The sequence below is a fragment of the Balaenoptera musculus genome, chromosome X (genome assembly GCF_009873245.2).
Source record: "Balaenoptera musculus isolate JJ_BM4_2016_0621 chromosome X, mBalMus1.pri.v3, whole genome shotgun sequence".
Taxonomy (NCBI): domain Eukaryota; kingdom Metazoa; phylum Chordata; class Mammalia; order Artiodactyla; family Balaenopteridae; genus Balaenoptera; species Balaenoptera musculus.
In genome coordinates, this window is record NC_045806.1 from 60,065,597 (window position 1) to 60,074,434 (window position 8,838).

The window sequence follows — 8,838 nt, forward strand, 5'->3', positions numbered from 1 at the left end:
AACACCATTTGTTGATGGTTCGATGGTTTAATGGTCTTGGCACCCTGTGAAAACTCAATTGACCACAGACGTATGGGTTTGTTTCTGGATTCTCAATTCTATTCCATTGATCTACATGTCTATTCTTATGCCTGTATTACCGTGATTTGATTACTGAGCTTTGTAGTAAGTTTTAAAATCAAGAATTATGGGTACTCTAACTACATTCTATTTCAGCATTGTGTTGACTGTTTGGGGTCCCTGACAATTCCATATGAATTTTAGGATCAGCTTGTCCTTTTTTGTAAAAATGACAGTAGAGATTTTTATACAGATTGCATTGAATCTGTAGATCACTTTGGGAAGTAGTACCATCTACAATATTAACTCTTACAATCCATAATCATTGGATGTCCTTCCATTTATTTAGACCTTATTTAATTTCTTTCACTCTTATGTAGTATCCAATTTACAAGTCTTGCATCTCCTTGATTAAATTTATTCCTAAATATTGTATATTGTATATTGAGCCACCTTGCATTCCTAGGATAAATTCTACTTGTTCATGGTGAATAATTCTTTTAACATACTGTTAGATTCCATTTACTGGAATTTCATTGAAGATTTTTGCATCTATATTCATAAAGGGTATTGGTCTATAGTTTTCTTTTGATGCCACTGTTTAGCTTTGGTATCAGATAAATACTGGCTTCATGGAACAAGTTAGTGTTCCAATCACTTCTGTTATTTGAAATTGAGAAGGATTGAGGTTAATTCTTTATTAAACAATTGATAAGCCAATATTGATTTGTGTTTTTTGATTTCTTACATTAGAGTTTTGTAGTTTTTCTCATAAGATTTTTCCCATATTTTATTAGATTTATACCTAAGTATTTCACTTTGTTGTTGCTAATGTAAATGACATTGTACTTATATTTTAAAATTCCAGTTGTTCATAGTTGGTCTATAAGAAAGGAACTGGCAGTTGTATATTAACCTTCTATCTGAAACATTCCTGTGATGGCTTATTAGTTCCTGGAGATATTTTGTTGATTCTTTGACATTTTTCTACACAAAGAGTCATATAATATTGAGGTAATTTTTTATTTCCTTCTTCCAAACTGTACATGTTTCCTTTTCTTCTCTTGCTAGCTAGGGATTCCAGTATGATTTTGAGTAGGAGTGGTGAAGGTAGAAATCCTCACAGCTCTAATATTTATTATTTCTTTTATTCTGCTTATATTGAATTTAATTTGTTCTTATTTTTCTAGTTTCCTGAAGTGGAAGATTAGATTATTTATTTTAGCTATTTCTTCTTTTCTAATGAAGAAATAGCTAAATTAATTCTTCTTTTCTAATTCAATTTTCCCTCTAAACACTACTTTTTCTGCATCCTGGAAATTTCAATGAGTTGTATTTTCATTTTCATGTAGTTTAAAATATATTTTATTGTGGTAAAAATACTTAACATGAGATCTAACCTGCTAAATTTTTAAGTATGCAATACATTACTGTTAACAACAAGTGCAATCTAGAGATAGCATGTCTCTAGAAATTATTTATCTTGCATAAATGGAGTTTTATACGCTTTGAACAGCAATTCCCTGTTTCTTCCCCTTTGCCCCTGCATCTATCATTTTACTCACTCTTTCTGAGTTTGAATATTTTAGAGACCTCGTTTAAGTGGAATGATGCAGTATTTGTCCTTTTGTGACTGGTGTGTTTCACTTAGAATATCCTCCAGTTTCATCCATGCTGTTGAATATGGCAGGATTTTCTTCCATTGTAAGAAAGAATAACATGCTGTTGTATGTATATATTATATTTTCCTTATCCATTCATCTGTCAATAGGCATTTAGGTTGTTTCCATATCTTGGCTATTGCAAATAATGCTGCAATAAACATGGGAGTGAATATATCTCCTGCAGATCCTGATTTAGATTCTCTTGGATATTTACCCAGAAGTGAGATTGCTGGGTCATATGGTAATTCAATTTTTAATTTTTTGAGAAAACCCCATAGTGTTTTCTGTAGAAGTTGCACCATTTAACATTCCCACCAACCACATACAATGGTTCCAATTTCTACACATCATGACAAACTTATCTTTTGCTTTTAAAAAAAATAATAGCCATTCTAAGGGATATGAAGTGGTATCTCATTGTGATTTTGATCTAAAAAAAATCATAGTCATCCTAACAGATGTGAGGTGACATTTCATTGTGGTTTTGAACTTCCCTGATAATTAGAGATGCCAAACACCTTTTCATATACCTGTTTGACATTTGCATGTCTTCTTTGGACACGTTTCAAGTGCTTTGCCCCTATTTTAATCAGGTTGTTTGTTTTTATGCTATTGAGTTGTAGGAGTTTCCTATATATTTTGGCTATTAACCCATTATCAGACATATGGTTTGCAAATATTTTCTCCCACTCTGTTGGTTTTTTCCTTACACATTTTGACTATTGTGTTAATAATGTTGTTATGAACATGGTTTTACAAATATCTTTTCAAGTCCCTGGTTTCAATTCTGGGTATATACGCAGAGGTGGAATTGCTGGATCATATTATACAATAATTCTTTTTTTTTTTTTTTGAGGAACTGCCATACTATTTCCCACAGTGGCTGTATAATTTTACATTCCCTTCATTAATGCACAAGTGTTCCTGTTTCTCCACATCCTTGTCAACACTTGTTATTTACTTTTTTAAAAAAAGTCATCATAATGGATGAGAAGTGGTATTTCATTGTGGTTTTATTACATTTCCCTAATAATTAGTGATGTTGGGCATCTTTTCATTGGCTTAATGGACATTTGTATATCTTCCTAGGAGAACTGTCTATTTAATCTCTTTCTTCATTTTTCAGTTGGGTTTTTTCTGTTTGTTGTTGAGTTGTGGAAGTTCTTTATATATTTTTTTTAATGGATTTTTTTTTAAGTTTTGTTTTTTGTTTTTAAAGGAACTCCTTTATTTCTTTATTTATTTATTTTTGGCTGTGTTGGGTCTTCGTTTCTGTGTGAGGGCTTTCTCTAGTTGCGGCAAGTGGGGTCCACTCTTCATCGCGGTGCGCGGGCCTCTCACTATCGCGGCCTTTCTTGTTGTGGAGCACAGGCTCCAGATGCGCAGGCTCAGTAATTTGTGGCTCACGGGCCTAGTTGCTCCGTGGCATATGGGATCTTCCCAGGCCAGGGCTCGAACCCATGTCCCCTGCATTGGCAGGCAGACTCTCAACCACTGCGCCACCAGGGAAGCCCTATATATTCTTAATATTAACTCCTACTAAGCTATTTGATCTGCATACATTTTTCTCCTGCTTCATTGGTCGCCTCTTTACTCTGTTGTTAGTGTCCTTTAATGCACAAAAGCTTTTTAAAATTTTAATGTAGTGTAATTTATCCATTTTTCTTTTGTTGCCTATGCTTTTGGTGTCATACCCAAGAAATCATTTTCAAATCCAGTATCATGACAATTTCCCCCTATATTTTCTTTTTTTAAAATTTTATTTATGTTTTTGGCTGTGTTGGGTCTTCGTTGCTGTGTGCGTTTCTCTGGTTGCGGAGAGTGGGGTCTACTCTTCGTGGCGGTGCACGGGCTTCTCATTGCAGTGGCTTCTCTTGTTGCGGAGCACGGGCTCTAGGCCCACAGGCTTCAGTAGTTGTGGTGCAAGGGCTTAGTTGCTCCACAGCATGTGGGATCTTCCTGGACCAGGGATCAAATCTGTGTCCCCTGCATTGGCAGGCGGATTCTTAACCACTGCGCCACCAGGGAAGTCCCCTCCCCCTATATTTTCTCCTGAAAATTTCATAATTTTAGCTCTTACATTTCCGTCTTTGATCCATCTTAAGTTAATTTTCATATGTGGTGTAAGGACCCAATTTTATCCTTTTGCATGTGGATATCCAGCTTTCCCAACACCATTTGTTGGAAAAATGTCCTTCCTCCACTGAATGAACTTGGCACCTTTTTGGAAAATCATTTGGTCATATATGCAATGCTTTATTTCTGGACTCCCAATTCTATTCCATTGGTTTGTATATCTGTCTTTATGTCATTACCACACTCTTTTTTTTTAAACAACTTTATTGGAGTATAATTGCTTTACAATGTTGTATTAGTTTCTGCTGTATAACAAAGTGAATCAGCTATATATGTACATATATCCCCATATCCCCTCCCTCTTACGTCTCCCTCCCACCCTCCCTATCCCACCCCTCTAGGTGGTCACAAAGCACTGAGCTGTTCTCCCCTCGAGATGTAGCTGCCTCCCACTAGCTATCTGTTTTACATTTGGTAGTGTATATATGTCAATGCTACTCTCTCACTTAGTCCCAGCTTACCCTTCCCACTCCCTGGGTCCTCAAGTCCATTCAAGCCTCTTAGGGAAAGTAGGGCATTTAAAAGCAACTATGTATACACTTCCCAATTTCAAAACTTACCACACTCTTTTGATTAGTGTAGTTTTGTAGTAAACTTTGAAATTGGGAAGTGTATACGTAGTTGCTTTTAAATGCCTTCCTTTCCCTAAGAAGCTTACCCCTGTTTCTATTGTGCCTTAGCTGTTCTGTATTCCTCAATCAATAATCTCTTGCGTGGGCATTCTGGTGAGGAGCAGAGCGGTGGCGGGCACAGCTAGTCAGTGAGGTGTGGAGCCGGGGTGCAGCTCATTTTCCCACACACACACCCTTCCCCCTCAGGTGCGAGCCCCTCCCCTATGCCGGCCTGGCCCGCCTGACCAAACTATCCCTTATGGCGTGAGCAGGGGGTGGCTCCTGGTGCCCCTCAGCAGAACCCCCACCATGGGCAACCAGAGCTCCAAGGCTCCCTGGGGCAACGTGACCGCCGAGGAAGCAGCAAGCACTTCCCCCGCTAAGGTCAATGGATGGGAGAATGGCCACGTGAAAAGTAATGGAGACTTATCCCCCAAAGGTAGAGGGGGGTCGCCCCCACCCTGTGAACGGAACAGAGGAGGAAGCCGGGACCACTGGTGATGCCATCGAGCTGGAACCCCCTAGCCAGGGCTCTGAGGTCAAGGGGGAGCTTCCCCCTGCCCCCCAACCCCCTGCCAAGGAGACCCCCAAGAAGAAGAAGAAATTCTCTTTCAAGAAGCCTTCCAAATTGAGTGACCTGTCCTTCAAGAGAAATCGGAAGGAGGGGGCTGGGGGTGATCCATCTGCCTCGTCACCCACAGAGGAAGGGGAGGAGCAGGGGGGGTCGGTGCCTGCAGTGAGGAAGGCACTGCCCAGGGAGGGAAGACTGCCTCCGCCCCTAAGAGCCAGGAGCCCCAGGCCAAAGGGGCAGAGGCTAGTGCTTCCTCCAAGGGAGGAGGAGACACAGAAGAGGCAGGGCCCCAGGCACAGAGCCATCCACTCCCTCTGGGCCAGAGAGTGGCCTTACACCAGCTAGCGAGCAGAATGAGTAGCTGGGTGGGGGCAGGTGGGTGATCTCTAAGCTGCAAAAACTGTGCTGTCCTTGTGTGAGGTCACTGCCTGGACCTGGTGCCCTGGCTGCCTTCCTGCACCCAGAAAGGAAGGGGCTGTTGCCCCGCTAGCCACGTTCCCTCTCCTCCTCTCCCTGTGTGGATTCTCCCATCATCCAACTGGTCTTCCTCTTAAGGCCAGTTGAAGATGGTCCCTTGCAGTTTCCCAAGTTAGGTTAGTGATGTGAAATGCTCCTGCGCCTGGCCCTACCCCTTCCCTGTCCCCACCCATGCATAAGGCAGTTGCTGGTTTTCTTCCCCAATTCTTTTCCAAGTAGGCTTTGTTTACTCCCCAAATCCCTGAGCCACATGTGGGGGTGCCTACACTCCCAAACCCTGAGTGTCCAGCCTTCCCCTGTTGAGTTTTTAGTCTCTTGTGCTGTGCCTAGTGGCACCTAAGCTGGAGAGGACACTGCCCCTGTCTAGGTTTTTATAAATGTATTACTCAAGTTCAGACCTCCAGCTTGTGAATCAACTGTATCTCTTTTTTTACTTGGTAATCAAGTATTAAGCTTTCGGGTTGGGGGGAGTTCTGTAATGTGAAACAACTTCTTGTTGTCTTTTTTCCCCTCCCATTGTTGTAAATAACTTTTAATGGCCAAACCTCAGATTTGTACTTTTTTTTTCTAACTGCTAAAACCATTCTCTTCCACCTGGTTTTACTGTAACATTTGGGAAAGGAATAAATGGCCCTTTAAAAAAAATCTCTTGCATAGTAGCTGATACTATGGTGGTAATCATTTTGCATTTATAAATGTATCAAATCAGCACATTGTACACCTTAAACTTACACAATGTTATGTGTCAATTATATCTCAATAAAGCTGGGAAAAAATCCCCACAAAATAATCTTTTGCATGCAGGCATCTGGTGGATTTTCATTAGCCATGCTCTCAGCTTCCCAAGGCTACCCTTAGCCTGAGATCCAAGCTATTTTCGGTCCTTTGAACTCTGAGTTAAGCATTGTAGATATCATTCCCTTACACAGTGCGCAGACAGTTTAGAACATAGCAAATTCAGTCGAACTTTCTCTACTTCACTAAAAGTAACAAGGGATAAGACTATTGCTTCTCCCATCTGCGCTACGCTGTGCAAGGCAGGGATGGAGCACGGACAAGTAAAGATTCCACAAAATTCCCTGCCATTTTAAATGTGGCTTTTGTCTTTAAAATTTTTTTATGCAATTTTTAAAGGTTGCTTTCCATTTACAGTTATTGCAAAATATTGGCTGTATTCCCTGTGTTATACAATACATCATTTTAACCTATCTTAAACCCAATAGCTTGTACTTCCCACTCCCCAATCCCTATATTGCCCCTCCCCCCTCCCCTCTGATAAACACTGGTTTGTTCTCTATATCTATGAGCATGCTTCTTTTTTTGTTATATTCACAAGTTTGTTGTATTTTTTTTAGATTCTACATATAAGTGATATCATACAGTATTTGTATTTCTCTGTCCGACTTATTTCATTTAGAATAATGCCCTCCAAGTCCATCCATGTTGCTGCAAATGGCAAAATTTCATTCTTTTTTACGACCGAGTAGTATTCCACTGTGTGTGTGTGTGTGTGTGTGTGTGTGTGTGTGTGTGTGTGTGTGTGTGTATACACCACATCTTCTTTATCCATTCATCTGTTGATGGACATTTAGGTTGCTTCCATATCTTGGCAATTGTAAATAACGTTGCTATGAATATTGAGATGCATGTATCTTTTCCAATCAGTGTTTTTGTTTTTTTCAAATATACACCCAGGAGTGGAATTGCTGGGTCATATGGTAAATCTATTTTTAGATTTTTTGAGAAACCTCCATACTGTTTCCATAGTGGCTGCACAAATTTACATTCCCACAAACAGTGGGAGGGTTCCCACTGTTGAGGGTTCCCTTTTCTCCACATCCTCGCCAACATTCTTTATTGTGTTCTTTTTGATGATAGCCATTCAGTCAGGTGCAAGGTGATATCTCACTGTGGGGTTTTTTTGGGGTTTTTTAAAATTTATTTATTATTTATTTATTTTTTTAAATTTTTGGCTGTGTTGGGTCTTCATTTCTGTGCGAGCTCTTTCTCTAGTTGCGTCAAGCAGGGGCCACTCCTCATCGCGATGTGCGGGCCTCTCACTATCGCGGCCTCTCTTGTTGCGGAGCACAGGCTCCAGACGCGCAAGCTCAGCAATTGTGGCTCACGGGCCTAGTTGCTCTGCGGCATGTGGGATCTTCCCAGACCAGGGCTCGAACCCGTGTCCCCTGCATTGGCAGGCAGACTCTCAACCACTGTGCCACCAGGGAAGCCCCTCACTGTGGTTTGATTTGCATTTCCCTGATCATTAGTGATGTTGAGCATCTTTTAATGTGCCTGTTGGCCATCTGCATTTCTTCTTTGGAAAAATGTCTACTCAGTTCTGCCCATTTTTTAATTCAGTTGTTTGTTTTTGTTTTAATTTATTTATTTATTTATTTTTGTCTGTGTTGGGTCTTCGTTTCTGTGTGAGGGCTTTCTCTAGTTGCGGCGAGCAGGGACCACTCTTCATCGCGGTGCACGGGCCTCTCACTATCACGGCCTCTCTTGTTGGGAGCATAAGCTTCAGATGCACAGGCTCAGTAGTTGTGGCTCACGGGCTTAGCTGCTCTGCGGCATGTGAGATCTTCCCAGACCAGGGCTCGAACCCGTGTCCCCTGCATTGGCAGGCAGATTCTCAACCACTGCGCCACCAGGGAAGCCCCTGTTTTTGTTTTTTTTTAATGTTGAGTTGTATCCGCTGTTTATATATGTTGGATATTAACCTCTTATCAGTCATATCATTTGCAAATGTTTTCTCCCATTCAGTAGGTTTTTTCGTTTTGTTGATGGTTTCCTTTGCTGTGCAAAAGCAATGGTATGTTTTAATGAATAAGATTTTAATTTTGTTGAAGTCCAATTCAACACTGTTTTCTTTTATGATTAGTGCTTTTTGAGTCCTGTGAAGTCCTTGTTCCTCTAAGACTGTGGACACATTCTCCTATATTTTCTACCAAGAGCCTTATATTTTTAACTTTTATGTTTATGTAATAACCCATCTCAAATTAATTTGTGTATGTGATTTAATGTGGGGATCAAAGTAATTCTTTTTCTATTTGGATACAGACTGTCCCAGCACCATTTGATGAAAAGACTTTCTTTTTCCCATTGGATTACTTTCATGCCATTGACAAAATTGTTTGACTGTATAAGTGCATCTATTCTTGAACTCACCATTCTGTTTCATTGAATTCAATTGATGTTTATTTGCTCATGTGTATCAAAGTGATTGATTATTTTAACTACTAGCTTTAGAGTTAGTTTTAAAGTCAGGTAAGGTGCTCTACATTTATTTTAAAGTCAGGTGAAGTGCTCTACATTT

The 8,838-nt window shown here is 40.3% G+C and overlaps 1 pseudogene; it reads left to right on the plus strand.

Moving 5' to 3' along the window:
- Positions 1-4,780: 4,780 nt before the first annotated feature.
- Positions 4,781-5,403, plus strand: LOC118888193 (annotated as a pseudogene).
- Positions 5,404-8,838: the final 3,435 nt, after the last annotated feature.